General features: G+C 45.3%; 1 long non-coding RNA gene across 6 annotated transcripts in view; it reads right to left on the bottom strand.

Moving 5' to 3' along the window:
- Positions 1-18,924, bottom strand: part of LOC128325282 (uncharacterized) — a 138,675-nt gene that overhangs the window by 19,308 nt on the left and 100,443 nt on the right. For all 6 annotated transcript variants that reach the window (XR_008307346.1, XR_008307345.1, XR_008307342.1 and 3 more), the window contains 2 exons: positions 3,882-4,178; positions 3,596-3,761 (listed from right to left, as the gene is read on the bottom strand). This is a non-coding gene — a long non-coding RNA (uncharacterized LOC128325282). The remainder of the gene's footprint in view (positions 1-3,595; positions 3,762-3,881; positions 4,179-18,924) is intronic.

Consider the following 18,924-nt stretch of genomic DNA (forward strand, 5'->3'; position numbering starts at 1 on the left):
AGGGGTCCATGACACTGACATCATGCAACAGGTCCTGGGTGCCACGCAGGCACACAGTCCAAGTGACATTTTTTGTTGGATATGTGTCTTGGGTGGAATCGACAAAGATTCTATTGTTGCTGATCTTTCTTCCTGTGTGTAACAATTTAGGAATTGCCGAGGTATGCCAAGGCTTTTGTCATGAAAACAGATGTGAGAAGAAATCTGCATGAATGGAAGGTCCAGTAATCCAATCAGTACTTTAATGGTTGCATCTCTTAGTTCTTCATCACTGACTCAACCTCATGGGGGGGGGGTTTACTTCTGCAAGCCTTATCTGTGTTCTTCCTGTTGAGCTAATTGACACATTCGCTAGCTGCTATTCTTTATGAAAGGAGGGGAGGGGAAGGTGGTTCACTCTGAGGGCAGAGTGGTCTTGGCAGAGAGTAACCCTGCTTTTAGTTAACTTCTGGGGTCTACTTAGAGTATCCCAGCATAAGGAGGGCATGCATCTGCTCCCCTTTCTAATTTGCTTGTTAGGAACAAACTCTAGGGACGACTGGCCCAGTGTCACTAAGTGACCTGTCCCCATGTGCTGCAAATGGAGAGCTCATGATGCTGTGAGACTCTTGAGCATGTCAAGAGTGAGATCTCCAAGCCTGGAGACTCAAACACAAATGAGGGGGCTCCTGGGAGCCAACAGAAAAGCATTGCTAGCAACAGTACTCATTGTGGGAGGTCTAGACTTAGGTTTAGATCTGCCTGTTCTGGACGGGCTTACCAGAAAGAGCAGGTACGTAGTCTGGGAGCACTTCTGGCCTTTGATCTCTTAGGTTGAAGCAGTGGCCAGGAGTGCTTTCTATCAGCTTCGGCTTACGGCAGCTACATCCATTTCTGGAGATAAACAATCTTAAACCAGTGATGCATATGCTGGTGACATCCAGACTAGTCTACTGCAATGATCTCTATGTTGGGCTGCCTTTGTATGTAGTTTGGAAACTGCAACTAGTATAGAATTCAGCAGCCCGGTTGGTCTCCACAGTTGCCCAAAGAGATCACATTACACCCATTTTAAAAGAACGACACTGGCTGCCAATATGTTTCCAGGTGAAATGCAAAGTGCTGGTTATTATTTGTAAAGCCTTGAATGGCTTGGGTCCAAGATACTTAAGAGGACACCTTCCTCTTCTTCAACCCCACTGCCTATTAAGCTCATATGAGGAGGTCCGGTTGCATTTGCTACCAGCTCAGTTGGGGGTGATTCAAAACCAGGCTTTTTCCAGAGTTTCCACAGGAATGTGGAATGTGCATTCTAATGAAATCTCCCCTTCTCTGAATGTTTTTAAGAAGGACCTGAAAACATACCTGTTTAGCCAGACTTTTAGTTTATAGGCTTAAAGTTTCAGGTTTTAAATTGTATTTTAAATTGCTCTAATCGTGTTAATGTTTTAATAGTAGTTTTTATTTTGTGAAACACCCAGGGACTTCTGAATGAGGCAGTATAAAAATGTGCTAAATAATAATGAATAAATAAAAAGAAAAATATCATTGTGTCAGGCACTTGAACACTGTGAGCTGGGTCTCACGATCAGTGAGACCCAGTTTCTAAGACAGTATGCTCTGGGCGGCCAAACTAGCTGCCCACACGACTGCCAGCTCCATAACAGAGCCGGCAGGTGCTGGGGGGAGCAGGGGCCAATTGGCCCCCAGAAGCTCCAGCATGCCCTGTGTGAGCGCACAGGGCATGCTGGAGAGACCCCCGGAGCCAGGAGGTGGCTTTTCGCCTCCCCTCCAGGGGTCTACTTGTGAGTAGCCGCAGTGTGGCTCACTCATGATAAGAAAAAACAGGTTTGCAGAGCACTCGCTCCGCAAACCCGGTTTAAGGGGAGGGGTATTTAGGTGGGTTAACCACCGGGAGGCAACCGGGCTCACCGGCGAGCCTGGTGACTCCCACGATCAGCCAAAATCGGGCTAGGCTCCCCTAGCCTGATTTCGGCTGATCGTGGGCATAGCCCCTCTCTTTAGGAACCGTCCATAAAACATACCGTGTATCCAGCAGGGAGTTCTTGGCAAAACCATGGCAAAGGAGAGATGTGGCATTCCTCCAAATGGGGCAAGAGGTAGTAAGTGAAGGAGGGATTTTAAAACACTTTTTAGAATGTGGTGTATATTGTGGGCATTCTTGACATTTCCCAAGAATGCATCAAAAGAATCCATTTCACCAGGAACATTTTCGGTCATAAAGAGGGCAAAAAATTATAATTTTTTGATGACATGATGCATGGTGTCGGAGCTCTAACACTGTGCCCTGGGGCTGCTGCAGACTTCTAAGGCAGCCCCAATGCTGCTCAGAAGCAGCAGATGTGGAAGCAGATGTGGAAGCTCTCCCATTTGTGACAATCAGGAAGCCCAAGGAAATACAGCTCATACATCCGCTGCTCCTGAACAATGTCCATTTGTTTGTTTGATTGATTGATTGATTGATTGATTGATATACCGCCCTTCCAAAAATGGCTCAAGGTGGTTTACATGTTGCAGCTGCATTAGAAGTCCACAGCAGTCCTAGGGCAGAGTGCTATGGCTCTTAAGTGCTGCGCATCATGTTGGCCATTATTGTTTAACAATGCACATTCCCCATTTTCCTGAATGATGGGAAGTTTCCGGTGTGATGTTACAGAATTTTACTTCTTTTGAGAGTGTTGGGGACTTAGAATGGGTCTAGTGCTGTTGTTGTTTTTCAGTGTTTACTTTATTTACAGATGAATAAGCAGTGTATATATAGAGGCAAGGCAGCAGATCAGATCCCTAAGATACCTAAGATCAGATCCCCAGAGAAAAGCCCCGAACCCCCAAATTACTTTCAGCCAACTCTTTTCTCTGTCTTTTTCAGAATGCAAGACTGTTGTTTTTTTCAAATGCGCGCATGCACAACCACCTTAGTTTGGTGGGGTTTGGTATAACCTGTTCTCAGTTTTGATGGATATTCCCTTCAGGGACACAAAGATTCCCAGGTATTTCCTAACCATTATTTCCCACGGAGGAAACCAACCAACCATCCTGGGCTATTAACCAACAATCTTCTGAACACGTAAATGGTCATCCAGATGTATAGCACCATAATTATTAAGTTATAAGGAACTATCTTGGCCAGGAATTCTCAGCTTTGGGTCCCCAGATGATATTGGACTTCAGCTCCCATAATCCCCAACCAAAGGCCACTGGGACTGGGGATTATGGGAATTGAAGTCCAATCACACCTGGGGACCCAATGTTGAGAATCGCTGACTAGGCAACTGGTGCTTTACTGAATAACATGAGAAATAAAGATAGGTCTCTCCCCTGAGGAGCTTACAATCTGATTGAGACTTAAGGGATGAGGCCAAAGATGTGTTGCTGGGCATCACTGGAAGAGTTTGGCAATTCCTCCCAGAGGCAATTCCTTCCAAATTGCACATCACCTCAGGCTTAGAGCTCCTGCCTTCTGTGAATATAAATTGGGATGGAAAACTCTGGAGGTGTGCAGGATAGCCAAGAATCTCTCATCTTTCTTGCACTGTGCCCTGCTTTCAGTCCTCCTCTGCTCCCGCCCATCTTGACCCTCAGGCTGTTCACACACCTTCTACTTTTATTCCTTCATTGCTGCCTTCCCAGAATGAGTATTCCTTTCCCTCAGCAAGGGGTCGCCGTGAAGAAGAGGGCGCCATATGTAGCTGCACTCTTTGCACGTCCGTACCATCGACCGAGAGATGGAATATTGGATATCATTTTGTCCAGGCTTGAATCTATAATTGAGAAGATGAGAGTTCACTACAGGCTTTGGCCTCTCTGTGCTTGTCTTGGCAGGAGGCTGGGCTGAGTGTTAAAATCATTATGGGGTTGCCTAAATCTAAACAAACACCCACCTTTTCCATTTATTGCTGGGATGAAATGACTTGCCTTGTGTAATTCCTCGACTTGTCAACTTCTCATTCCACTGTGGTGGTTAGAATTTTCTCCCCCTCAGACAGTTCTGTTTTCCTTACGTTACATTTACAACAAGAACTGCATTGTGGCTGGTGGGGTATCTATCACATCATTATAATTTCTCCTTTCTTTCTTTCTTTCTTTCTTTCTTTCTTTCTTTCTTTCTTTCTTTCTTTCTTTCTTTCTTTGCACAATACAGGAGTTCCATTATTCAGTGCTAAGGCTTTTCTGGTCCCCTGTGAAATGTGGGGAAATAAAACAAAGGTAAAAGGAAGGGAGGAATTTGTCTAATGCTGTGTTAGATAAATTCCTTGCTGAAGGCATTGCAATCCATGAATTGAAGAATGGGGGTAGACGTGCCTACAGCAAAATTTTCACACCAAACTTAGGGGGAAAACAGATAAAATCTTTGCAGAGTGGCTGGACTTGTTTCAGAGTGCCTAACCATATTCAGTACAAATGTACTTCTCTCCCCAGGATCCAGTTATGAAAAACTAGTTCTGCCAGATTGCAGCAAAAGACAGCTGAAGACAGAACTAGTTCGCATACACATAGCCAGCTGTGGGCAGCACCAATTGGTTACCACACTAAACTACCTTTCCTTTACCCCGGACTCAAAGCACTTTTTGAAATGTTTGAAATGTTTTTGAAATGTTTCAGGGTTGGTTTTTTTTAATACAGTGCAGGAATAATGAGCATATGATGCTTTAAAAATAAAAAAAGCAAAAATGCAGGCATCCCAGCTGAAGAAAGGGGAAGACTACAATTGACCTCATATTGGACTTGATAGATTGTATGACTTTTGCACAAATTATGAAGCTGAGTGGAGTCCAGCCTCATACCACAGGTGTCCAGGAAGCAGGGGCGTAACTATAATAGGGCAAGGGGAGACAGTTGTCTGGGGGCCCACTGCCTTGAGGGGCCCCCCAGAGGCAAGTCACATGACTGACTCCCCCAGCCACACACACACCCAGGCTTCCTTCAGTTGTATTCATCCTCTGAAATTGATGTGAGTGTTAAGACCTGGAGCTACCAGAACAGCATGTCTTTCTCTGGTACCATTAAATGACTTGCATCATCCACAATTTACAAAACCTTTTAAAAATTAATTTAGGATTATGTTCTATTGTGGCACATAGTTTATATATATTTTAAAAAATACTATGCTTTTTGTTACCACTATTCAGCCTCATTTAAGATTTCTTTACTTCATGTGCTGAGCTTCAGTGAGAGGGGGCCCATTTTAAAACCTTGTCTCTGGGCCCACTCCAACCTTGCTATGCCCCTGCCAGGAAGTGAACTAAAAAGGAGTGAGCTCTTTTATTTTAAACATCTATCTGAACCCTTAATAAGACTGATCTGAATTTCTGTGGAGTTACAATCTCAACGTTAAGAATGGGATTTGTAGGGTAAATAATTTCCATCCATCACAGTGCTCATCTGTATTTCCTCATCCATTGTACACATGGAACTTCTGGAAGCTGATCTGCATTGTACATTTAAAAAATAAGCACAACAAATACCAAAATGGAACTGGAAAAATAAATTTAGCTCAGTATCAAGTAAAATGATGCAGACATGTTGAACTGGTAAGGCTTCCCTCCAATGCAAACAGATTCCGTGATAATAAAAGAACCAGCCCACTCTTCCCACATTTGTGGTAGGGAAACCCGGCCAATGTAATGTGCATGCAGGGGCGTAACTATAATTGGGCAAGAGGAGACAGTTGTCGCGGGGCCTGCTGCCTCCAGGGACCCCCAGAGACATGTCACATGACTCCCTGCCCGCCCAGCCAAAAGGCCCCACAGCCAGTCCCCCTCGCCCTCTTTCCTGCTTTTCCTGGCCAGCAATCAAAGCAGCCCGCAAGCTGCTAGAGCTCCTTCTCTCTCTGTCTCTCAGCTGATTGGTGGGTGGGTGGGGCTTCCAGAGAGGCCTATTCATAGGACTCACTGAAGCCTGAAGCTCTCCAGGCAGCAAGCAAGTAAGCAAGCAAAGAAGGCAGGCAGGCAGAGTGGCCAGCGCTGGCTGTCCTTACCCACCACAGTTCTTTGCAGACCCCTCTGCCCTGCCCAGCCCAGCCCAGCCAGCCCAGCCTTTGCCAGTAATGGAGGTAGAATGTGAATTCCTTTTTGTGGTTACCCCCCACACCAATATATAGAAATCTGCTTGTCATAGGGCTTTGATATGGCGGGGGGAGAATGAGAAGTCTCTGAATATTTAATTTGAAACAGATTGGAAAATTTGCTGGGTTTTAAAATATATATATCTAAAAAGTCGTATAAGTGGCTTGTTTCATGGCAGAAAATTACAAAAACTTCTGGAACAAACAATATAATATTTTTATGTATTCATTCATTCATTTATAAATACACTTATGTTCAAGTTTTTTTGCAACCCACAAGGTCTGAGTGAGGACTGTGAAGCATGTGTTGTGCTTTTATTTTATTTTATTGTTCTTTAGAAATGCCAAGCTGGTTGGACATGTCCAAAAACCTCATTCACACTATTTACACTGTATGTCATCAGTCAATATGATTTTGTAATGATATGAAATGTTAAGGAGGCCTTGCACATGCTGATTTGCCCTGCAGCCCTGCAGCCCACTAGGGATGACCCTGCTTCTGAGCATCTGCAGAGTGGTTTTTATCTAAGTACAGTGAGAGACCACAACCAGCCTTACTTCCACATTGGGGAGCAGGGAGAATGACTTTTAGGACAGACTAGGGCAGGTGTCCCCAAACTGCAGCCCTCCAGATGCTGCTGAACTACAACTCCCAGCATCCCCAGCCACAATTTATTGTGGCTGGGTATGCTGGGGGTTGTAGTTCAGCAACATCTGGAGGGCCGCAGTTTGGGGAAGCCTGGACTAGGGCATAACTTCAGGAGCTCCTTGAGCCCCGGCATGTCTCATCTTTCTTAAAATGTTACCAAGAAGAGGCAGATTCCTCATTCTCCACCACCACCACCTCCATTTTTTCTCCTGAGGTATGGTGCTAATACTTGGTCTTTTCTCTGATTCTCCCCACCTGTCTTTCTTGCTTCAGTGGGACTTACTGGTCTCCTATAGGGAGCAAAATATGCTGGGAGCACAAATTAGTTTGGTTTGCTTTACATCCCTGGGCATGTGCAATCCTATATGCACTTACCAGGGAAGGATCTCAGACAGTTGAATGCAATGGAGTTTTAAGTATACATCCTTTCCTTGTTAGTAAGTCCTTTAGGTTTCAATGAAATGTACTTCCAGCTAAATGTGGTTAGATTTGCTGCCTGAGGCTGCAATTCTCCACACACTTACCTGGGACTTTTACACACAGCAGGCTTTACTGCAAGTTTACTGAGAGGCTTTACTGCAAAATTGAAGTTGTTGCAAAGAACCAACACAAAATAGTGGATTTTTTTTAAAACTCTGGATAGAAATCAGGCTACACTCTAACAAGCAGTGAAAAACCTGAATTGTGTGTGAACTGCTCCCCAATAACTCGCAGGGACTTCAGGGTGAATCTGGCCAACATGTGAATGCAGCACCTCCATTCAGAGGAGATGTGTGTTAAAGGGCTTTAAAAGCCCTGTGTGAAAAACCTCCTGGAATCAAACTTTACTGAATTTGTTCAGACTTCTGAGAAAACATACATAGGCTCACACTGCATGGTTGAAAGTCTCCTTTGCTAATCTGCAGCGAGGGGCCCATTTTAATAATTAGTGTTTCTAGTGTGTTCTAGGTATTAAAAGTAGCACAAATATATAATGTTCAATGTATATCACTATATATTGTGAAGTGTGCATGTGTGTATCCAGTGAAATGTATTTCCAGGCAGCATGCTTATTTTGAAATATCAGACTTAAATCCTTGGGAGCCTGGGATGTCCGGAGGCCCTGGACTTTGATGGGAGGGGGCATTTTAAAATATCTCTGGGCCCACTCCAAGCTTGCTACGCCCCTGTGTGCATGCATCATTCACAATTTTTCTTTATTTTCAAAAAATGCATACCCAGCTTTTCAGGGATTCTCAAACTTGGAACATTGTGGCTGGGAATGATGGGAATTGTAGTCCAGCAACATCTTGGGGCTCAAGATTGAGAACCCCTGCCATACAGTGATATATGAGAAAAGGAATACAATAAAAGAAAGAAATGCAATAAAATACAATTTATAACCACTTAATAGAGACGACAGTCACAAACAGCTGTAAAAAGCCAGGTGCCCAGTACCACAAAACCAGTCGGCATTATTAAGCCACCCATCACACCAGTCAAATAGAACCAGAACAAACACAAACAGATCGCCCAGTTCAGAAGGCCTTGCAAAATAACCAGCCCAGCCTTCTCACAGGGTTCCTGAAGATTCTTCCCCACAAAGAGTAATCATTAACAAACAAGCACCCATTACGCAATGTGCAAGAGAATATTGTGTCTGTGTCTGTTTAGTTTCTCTGGATAAATATGCTGTATTGTGTATTTCATTAGCAGAGATCGTGTTGATCATAATATTTGTTGCCCAGTACCTTCTGGTTGCCTTTTAAGTTGGGAGACTTTGGATACATCCTAACTAACATCGGTTTTATACTGTTTTAATGGTTATGGCTTCCCCAAAGAATCCTGGGAACTGTAGTGTAATGAGGAACTGATAATTCTCTGTTAAATCCTGGTTCTGCTCTCCAACAAGTTCTGCTCTATCCCAGGTTACCGGGGTAGAGGGATTGGCTATTAAATCAGTTCAAGGCTGTAGCATAAACATGAGTGTTTCAGCTTCCCATTTACCTCAATGGAGGGTCAGATCTGTAAATACAAAAGGCAGTTTGTTTGTGCTGCCTCCTCCACTGAAGTGAATAGAGACAGCCTGTCTGGATGGAGATTTTTTCCGTGTGTACACCACTGACTTGTTCTGACAACAGAACAGAGAGGTCATATTTCCAAAATGTGATCATTCCTCATAACGTTTTTAAAAATAAATAAATATGTATATTAAATCTATATTGGCTCACGTACTCCTGTGCAGTACATGAGCCTAGTACTGTTGCAGACATGCTAGTTGTGCAACTGCGTAAGTTGCAAAAAATGTGGCAATGTGTTACACAAGGTTAAGTCCAGTACTTCTAATGGGCTTGCTTTCATGTAACTGGATTTTTGTGTTCGCACAATTAGCATGCCTGCGACAGTACTAGGTTCATCCACTAATGGGCGGTATGTGAGCCATAGTTACATTATGTGAGCAATGTAAAGCAGGGGAGCATGATAGTTTGGTTAAGCCATGAAGCTATATCCAGCCACCTGACAGAGGGCAATGAGTTAAAGGAAGGATACTTTTAGTATTAGGGATATAATTCAAGTATTACGAACATGATCAGAATCTAATATACAATACAGTATCCTTATACACTGTGATTCAAAACGCACAGAAACATTATTCTTTTAGGCAGAGCATGCTGGGTGCTTATATGTTAATAATTACACATCATGGGAAGGAGTCGTGAAATGGGTCACAGTTCTTAAGGATGGTATTCACGTTGTTAGCCTACTTTCCAGTAGGCTTATGAGATCACCCGGCATTCTGTGTGTGTGTCCGTCCATGTGTGTGTGTCCCCGCCACCAACTTTGCAATGCCTGGAGCAATATGAACCAAATTGAGTACAGTTGCAGTGAGTGACACACAGAGAGACCTCAATGGCATAGTTTGTGATGATGTCATCCACCCTGATCCAAGATGGCAGAAGCGTAAACTTTTGAGGCGCAAGTGAGCTAATTTGTGAACCACTTAACCAAATTGAACCAAATTTGCTACAACTGTAGGGACACATAGGGATGCCCAAATGATGTCATCCACTCCAATTTAAGATGGCGGCTGCGTAAACATCTGAGGTGCCAAAGGGGTAATTTGTGGACTGTCTACCCAGTTTAAACCAAATTGGGTGCAGTTGCAATAAGTGACACACAGGGACACCTCGACAGCATAGTTTGTGATGATGTCACCCACACTGACTCAAGATGGCGGACATGTAAACTTTTGAGGTGCAAGTGAGCTAACTTGTGAACCGCGTAACCAATTTGAACCAAATTTTCTACAGCTGTGGGGACACATAGGGATGTCCTAATGACATGGTGTGTGATGATGTCATCCACTCCAATTCAAAATGGTGGCCACATGAACATCTGAGGCACAAGCGGGCTAATTTGTGGATTTCCTAAACCATTCGAATCAAATTGGTTACAGTTGCAGTGAGTGACACATAGGGACATCTCAATGGCATAGTTTGTGATTATGTCATCCGCACTGATTCAAGTTGGTGGTCATGTAAACTTTGGAGGCACAAGTGGGCTAACTTGTGAACCGCTTTACTGATTTGAACCAAAATTGCTGCAGCTGTAGGAACACACAGGGACACCTCAACAGTATAGATTGTGACGATGCCTTCCAACTCAATTCAAGATGGCAGACATGTAAACGTTTGAGGTGCAAGTGCACTTACTTGTGGATAGTCTAACCAATTTGAACCAAATTTGTTACAGCTGAAAGGACACATAGGGATGCCCCATTGGTGTAGTTTGTGATGATGTCATCCACCCCGATCCAAGATGGTGGATGTGTGAACTTTTGAGGTGCAAATGCACTAACCTGTAGACTGTCTAACTGATTTTATCCAAATTTGGTATAGTTGTAGTAGGTGACACACAGGGACACCTCAATGGTGTAGTTTGTAATGATGTCATCCATCCCGACCCAAGGTGGTGGACATGTGAACATTTGAGGTGCAAGAGGACCTCGATTTGTGGACCTCGACTTGTGGACCTTGATTTGAACCAAATTTAGTGCAGTTGTAGAGACAGTGAAAGTAGGCTGATTAGTTCTTACTAGAACAACTTGTTTTGTATTGTGGCACTGGAATCTTTGGAGGCAGGGGGAAAGGAGATGAAACTAGATGAATGTTAAATAATATAATTGAAGAACCCAATGTTATAAAGCCAGTCTAAATCAGTCCAGTTAAAACTGCAGGATAGACTAATTAAATGTCAGTTCCTCAACCCATCTCCCCAACAAAAGTTCAACTAGTCAACTTGGATTGAATGTGAATGTGTAACAGAGAGGGAGCAGTCGGGACCTCTGTGGGGACCGGAATCTCAGTGAAGTTTTCGGAGCCACTCCTGAAAAGGCCCAGTTTGGGGTTGATATGCCCCCTAGCTTCTGGGAATGGTACCACAAGGCATACAGAGTGTTGATAATGAGAGCACATGGCAGGTTGGGATGGGCACTAGTGTGCTAGAGAGGGACTGGGAAGTGCTTTGAAAGAGTATCACCATGTTGGATGCATCCATCACTCTGTGTCCATCCAAGCAAGGAGGCCCTGCACATTGATTCCCCCTTTCTTTCTCTGCCAATATAGGACAATGGTATCATCTCAAAGGAGAGACAACAGTCACACTGGGATTCCTTGTTGCAGCCTGGCATGGGGAAGTCCCAGAAGCATCACTACTTTCCAGAATATACGGTCTCATTTCCGAACTCTTAACACTGACTCAGAAGGTGTGCCAGGGCATCAGGAGGAGGGACTTTCAATTGCCATGCCATCATCTTCTCACTCAGGGATGCTCAGACAAAGGGAAAGGTAGAAGGGAAACTCTTCACTTAAATTGTGGAGGGGGGAAGAAAGACAATTTTGGGAGGTGGGATATGAGTTCTTAGGTTTGGCAGGGGGCTGTTAGTAAAGTGAGGGGGGATCTCCTCAAGTGCTTGGGGGGTGGGGGGCAGGATCTGCACCTATTCTTACTTGTCTGACTAAAAACAGAAGGCTGGGTTTCCAATCATTCTCCAGAGGAGGAATAAGACTGAAACAAAGACATAATTTAATTATTGGATACTACTTATCTTCCTGATAGTTTTATATGATCGAAGGGGACAAAATATCTTTTTTTTAAAAAAAAATAGTTATAATTCTTCTCCTTTTCTATTATTTATCATGACAAAATGTTACTAAACTACTGAAATAAAAAGATGGAGCTTGGGTAGCCTGCAGCTGAAGGGAAGATATCTTTCCATTGCTCTGGAACGTGACTGAGAACATACTGGGCTGGTCCACGGGAGTATCCTGCCCAACTTGTGAAGAGGGCAGCGATGCACTAAAGCAGGGATTCTGAACGTTGGGTCCCCAGATGTTACTGGACTTCATCTCCCATAATCCCTAGCTCCAGTGGCCTTTGGTTGGGGATTATGAGAGTTGAAGTCCAATAACATCTGGGGACCCAACATTCAGAATCCCTGCACTAAAGGATGCCCTGTGGTGCTGTTGGGGCATCCTTTAATTGTAGAGGGGGACAGTTCATCTGAATGGTCTTTAGGGTTTCAGAATATATGCTTAGGGGCTATTGGGAAGAAAAGCCCCCACATGTGATTGAAAGAAGCCTTGACAGCACGTTGGGATGTCCTTCAATGATGTCAGGGTGGGCTCACTCTTGGCACATCCCTGCCCCTCTTTGCATGATTGAGCGGTCTTCAAGTGAACTGGCCCAGAATCAGAGGCAGGAAGAGGCAGAGAAGGGTAGGGAGGGAGGGAGGGAGGGAGGGTTTGTGAAACCCTGCAACAGACAGACTGAGTGCTACAAGGATGTAGCAATCGACCTGCTCCCCCCCCTCCACTCCTTCCCCCACCTCTTGTATTTTCTAACAGGAAACACACACAGTGAAACATGTTGCCCACAAATCGCTGCAGAGAGTGACTGGAACCAAATTAAAATGAGTAGTGTTTAAATAATTAACACCTGCCAAACTAGGCACAGAGGCCTTATTGCTGATATTAAATCATATCCTTTAACGTCTGAAACAGATGACAGTAAGTAATTCCAAAACAGTCAAGACAGGAAACCCATTTTTAGTTCTTGGAAAGTTGAATTGGTTTCAACAAAGTTGATAAAAAGCCTATTCTGATCCTGTCTCTCCTACTATTATGGAAAGGTGGTTTTGCATTAACTTTTTTCTCTTTCAACTCTCCCTAATTCGCTAAACGGTAACCGAATGTTTTGGAATCATGATTTAAAAGTAAAGTCATTATGTGGTAAACTAATGATGTATGTTCCACCTGGTTATTGCAAAATCCTGTACAGTAAAAGCTGTAAGTATCTCATTTCCAGACCTTGCCAAGTTTCCAGTCGACAATAGCAACGCCAGATAGGCAAATAAGGATGTCTCCAAGCAGAAGAGAAGCCATAGCGAGAATGGGCAGGAGTTGTACTGCATGACTCAGGGTTAATATCATTACTCAGGTAACGCCCAGGATTGCAACCAGGGTTGGCTCCACCTTTGAGGGGACCTTCGTCAATCGAGGGGTGGGTGGGGGGACAGTCACCAGGGCCCCTTGCTACAGCCCAGCAACAAAGACACTTCTACTTCCGGAAGGGCTAGAACAACACTGATTCATTGTGGGGGCCCCACCAACTAATTTTACCCTGGGCCCCACACAAGCTATAGACAGCCCTGTGTGGCAAGGCACCTTCCAGTAGGTCCCCTCCTACCTGGATGTGCCCCCCCAGCCCTCCCCTTACCTTGATGGCAGGTGTGGCAGCAGACACAGAGGGCAGCAACAACAGCAGACACCAGCTACCAGCTACCATGTTTCCTCTGCCCCACATAATACAATCCAGTGTAGCATGATGCTGCACAAGGCCTTGCAGGGGGTGGGGGACGATGACTAGTACCCAGTGGCTGTTGGCTAGAATATTAATGTTGCCTGCCAAAGAAAAAAGAACCCACACCATGCTACAACACCCACTGTTGAAGTAAGGGGAAGTGGCCCACCTAGCTAGCAGCCGTGAGCTGCTGGCTGGGCTCAAACCTTCCTAGGGGGCAATGGGGCCCTTAGAGCACTTGGGCACTGGCAGCTGCCCAAGAATGCCATGTGGGTCTGCTGAACTTGATTCCAATCAGGGGGTGATACATCTGAGGAGGAGCTTCAGGATTCAGCTTACGACGTAAAGCCAAGCCCTGTTTTGTTCCTTTGTGTCTTTCCCACTAGTGGCATCTGGTGTTGTACATCTGGGTAGAACCTACCATGCATCCTGTGGTGGCACCAGAAAACATGTTGGGGGGGCACAGAAGGAGCAAACTGTATTTCGGTTGGGGGGAAGGTGCACTTTGTCCCACATGTTACTTTTCTGAATGAAGAACTATGGTGTACTTCGCTTTAGTCACCTTAAGTGGTGCAGTGGGGAAATGACTTGACTAACAAGCCAGAGGTTGCCAGTTCGAATTTCCGCTGGTATGTTTCCCAGACCATGGGAAACACCTATATTGGGCAGCAGCGATATAGGAAGATGATGAAAGGCATCATCTCATGCTGCGCAGTAGGAGGCAATGGTGAACCCCTCCAGTATTCTATCAAAGAAAACCACAGAGGGTAGCAGGAGTCGAAATCAACTTGACGGCACACTTTACTTCACTTTTTAATGTGCCCATCATGGAAGCCAACAGAAGTGAGCCCATGGGAATCTGCTATTTCTAGATACTGTTACTTTTAATACATATGAACTGTTGATCATAAAGAGAAATACTCTTTTATAAAAAGTGCCTTTCTGTTACCAAAGGAGGACCAGCAATGGGAGGATAGGGGTAAGCTACTGGCAGATCAAGGGGTGCTTGTCCTTCTTGATTCCCTCATGCACTGCTTATGCATGCATATATACATGATATTATGTGGCACCCAATAGAGGCGGAACTGTCGACGTCATCTGAAACGTGCCGCAGGCATTGCAATGTGTACAGAATGCCCTTTCTTCAACTCCTCTGCCGCATGCTTTTGTTGAGAGACTGCTCTAGCATTTCTGGCAGCCTAACGCCCAGCCCAGGTTAGGCTGTGCATCAGAACTGGCAGGATAGGGCCCGATCACGGTGGGGCAGCGCTGCCTAGCCCAGCTTTTAAGCCTGGCTGTTAGCCAAGGTTAAGGGAGTGAGCACTCCTTTACCCCTGGATACTGCTCGTGTGCGAGCACAGGCTGCTTCCAGCCCAGCTGCACACAGAGACGGACATCGAGAGCACCTGTCTCTTGGGGAAATCCCCCAATGCATTGTGCATGCCATGTGGTGCATTGTGAGATTCACAGAGGCTGGAACAACGAGAACTAGATAGATAGATAGATGGATAGATGGATAGATGGATAGATGGATAGATGGATGTAGGGGTAGAGGGCTCTAACCATCTGCTCCTATCATGGTCTCAGTCCAGATTCCCTTCCCCACAACCATTTCATCCAGGAAGGAAGAGTCCATTGGCGCCAATCTCATGACGTTTGGCCCTGAAAATAACATAAAGTGCAAGATGGGCATAATTTGGAAACAGGCACAATTCCAGATGGTAGTCCGGGCCCGATTCAATGTGTTGCCCGCTTCTCTTTTGGATCGGAGGTTTGCAAAAGATAATCCTGTTGCGGTTTTCTGCCCTTGTGGCGTTGGCCTTCTGGAAACTGTCACCCATGTGTTGTTGTACTGCTCGTTGTATCGGGACGCTAGAGAAGAGCTCATTTCCCCTTTGTTACTTAAATTTCCCAGAAGGTGTGATCTCTTTTATACTTATTACTGCCTCGTGGATTCGAGCCCTGGGACTATAGCAGTTGTGGCTAAATTTTTCTATATTGCCATTAGGTTGAGGTCCCTATTAAGTGCCTAACTGTGAGAGCTGTCTGTTGTTTTTAAATAATTGTTGTTTTTAAATAATTTATTATTATTGATTGTAATGTCATATTTTGTTTTAGCATTGTTTTATTGACGTATTGTGTATATTTGTTACTACCATTTTTGCTGGCCAATGGCCGTAATAAAACTGATGATGATGAGATGGTAGTCAAGGGAAGTGGGTTATATTGTTTGACTTAAAACTGCTAATCTGTTTCCACTCACTTTGGGAGAAGGAAGGTTGCTGCTTTCTGGGTATCAGCAGACTTGGGAGATGGTTGATGACAAATATAGTGGCCCTTGAAAAGAGGAAAATGAAGAATCCCGAAATGTGATCTCTCATTGCCTTCAAGCAGCAGCCAAGAACACCCAAGAAGAACTCACCAAATAGTTTATTTTCTGGCTTTGTTGTATTAACCTGCAGGGAGCTCATTTGATATAAATGCTCCACCCAGAAGTAGGTCAAGCACTCTCTACATTTCTGAACAAAGCTGAACTATTTAGCCCTAAAGGAACTGATAAAAATCCTTTGGAAGGTTTGCAGCGTGTTAAATGAGCCTTTTCTGTATCTATGCGGATCTAATTTCATTTTAGGAGCAGTGATTAATCAGATGGCCAGGATCAGAGATAGTTCAGCAAGTGAAACACAGTTTGCATAACACTGGAAGAAAGAAGAACCAATTATTTATGCACTGCACACAGAGCAACAGTAACAGAACTCTGAGGTTCAAGTCTCTCTTTTGAAACATGGCAGTATATTAATAAATGGCAATTTGGACCAAAGCTCTCAACATTTTAACTCCAACCCTGTTCTTGGTGCTAAAGCACAGGTGTGAAATGTGTAAAGCAATAACAGCTTGACTTGGAGCATGTATAGAATGCTTTCCCTAAGTAGTAGGGAATAAGGGGAAAGGTTTCCAGCAAAAGCTGATTTATAGTTTTGATGCTTAGAATTGCTTTTGAGTCCCACCTCTCTCTCTCTCTTTCTCTTTCTCTGAAAACACCAGGAGGAGGGGTCACCACCAAAACAGTCAATAAGGCCCAGAGTGGTTATATGCCACAACTTTGAGATTTCACATATACTTCATTTCTGAAATGCCATAGGCATTATCATTCCTATCTTGTTTTGCTTTCCCACCTATCTGAAGCAAAGACTTCCATGAATCCAACAATGTAGGTGAAGATGCAGAAATGTAACCAGATAAAAAGGTTGATACTGGGTTTTCAGGCTATCCAAAGCAAATATAACTGGGATGGCCCATCTGAAGCTCTCCAGCTATTGTCAAGACTACAACTCCCATACTCCAGCTGGGGATTATGGGAATTGTAGTCCAACAACAGTTGGAGGGCCTCAGGTTGGCAACTCCTTAAATATAACAAAGCTTAAAAATAAAAAAAGGAGGAAAAGGAGAAGAAATTATTGTCATGTTTGGCCCCTAACATTGCTCTACAAGTACAGTTCTCTGCAAGAACCCTCCACAATCCAAGATGAGGATATGCAGTGTTTCAATACTGCATGCACAACAGATGCCGCTGACATGTTTTTTCCTGCCTGCAGGTCCCTGCGAGGAATTACAGATGGTGGAAACAGAAAGGCGAGTCCAAGGACAGTGTGTGAATTGGAATTAGTGGAAAGCAAATAAAATGGCAAAGGCATACACTCCAACTGTCCCTGTTTTGCCTTTGGGGAAGATGTGGCAGTTCCTTGCATACAAACATGTGACTGGGAACACACCCACAAGGTTCAGTTGTGATCCCTCATGTTCTGATCCCCTCCCTTGGGTCTCCAGAAGTTAAATTGTGCTTGGGGGGTGGGGAGCGGGTGCATTTCAGCTCTAGTGCAGGACTGCACAACTTTGGCCCTGACCATTGTCCACTGCGGCTGGGAATGATGGGAGTTGGGCTGTAGCAACTGCTGGACGACCAAAGTTGAGCAGATCTGTTCTAATGCCAGGGCTGTCCCGCTAAGAAGGCCTGGTGAGGTGGTCACTTCAGAGAGTGGACGAGGGGTGGCAGTGTGCACCACTGTCCGGGCTGCAGCAGACTGAGCAACACCACCCCACTTAAAGCCCTGGGTGCTGCTTTGGCACTGACCACCACCCCCTCTGCAGTTGCTCCCACTCTCAGTTTATCATGGTGGCAGTGGTAGCGCTGTGCACCTGCTGCTCCTTATCCCACTCTGCCTGTTAAAAGGCAAGGAGTGGGTTCCAGGGGCGCACTGAGGTAATTTTGGTGCCCGGACCTGAAAGGCTTCGGAGCCTCCCCCTGTGCCCTCCCCCGCCATGAGTTTTTAAAACTTTTACTGCAGCGCCCAAAACTTCAAAAATTATAGGCAGCATATGTGAGGCTGGGATGTGGGGTGGGGGGGGGGTGAGCTGAGCAGGCCTCCCCCACATCCGTGGTAGCAGCAGTGACAGTGGGAGAAGTGGGAGCAGTTGCTGGGCCTGACCGTTTGGCCCAGCGGGCCTTGAGAACTGCAAGGCACTCCAGAGTGACTAAGCAGTTGGATTGGAGTGTCACAAGCCCCGACATCACTAGCCTGCAACACTCTATTCCAACTGCGCTGGAGCACCTTGCAGTTCCGAAGTTCTCACAGTTTTCTCTGCTCCACAGTTTGGCACCGCGGGGCAGCGGCGGGGCGGGCACAGGGTGGAATGGCGGCAGGGGGTCCCCCTGGGCCTTTGGAGGGTCCCCTGGACCTTGGAGGCCACGGTCCAGGGCCCCAAGGTCCAGGGATAAGAATGCCTCTGGTGGGGAGAAGGGAGCTGCAGGAAGTGTGGACACTCCTCCCCTAAAAAGCAAAGAGTGGGGCAGAGGAGGCTCCTCATTTGTGGCAAAGGGGGAGTTGCCCCCCCTTGCCAGCCCTCCCTTCTTGCCAGCCCCCCATTCTCTTACCATACCATCTCTTCCTCTCTGGCTTTCTCTCTGTGTGTCTGTCTCTCTTGCTTGAATGTTGCTTTTGCATTTTCACTGTTTGCCAGTAGATGGCACTGGCTCTTGGCTCTTTTTTCTAAGTTCCTTTGTAAAGCCATTTCCTCCCTCTTAGGGTGTTCAGTGGAATACGTTGCCCCAAAATGAGGTAATTACCATACTTAGTTGCTACCCAAATTGCACATTTAGTGTCTCCGCACCAATCAGGATGTGCCTTTCTTTTCTTCCCCTCACCCAAGTGTGGGCAGGGACAAGCCCAGCCCCCAACCAATCAGGAGTCAGAATAGCTTACAGGCACCCATTCTGACCAACAGCCAGTAAATAAGGCCAGCCCAGTCATCCGACTTCCCAAGGGCCTTCTAGGCAATCTGAGCAGGATCTCTGGAGATCTGTGTGCAAAAT

This window comes from Hemicordylus capensis, chromosome 4 (assembly GCF_027244095.1).
Source record: "Hemicordylus capensis ecotype Gifberg chromosome 4, rHemCap1.1.pri, whole genome shotgun sequence".
NCBI lineage: Eukaryota > Metazoa > Chordata > Lepidosauria > Squamata > Cordylidae > Hemicordylus > Hemicordylus capensis.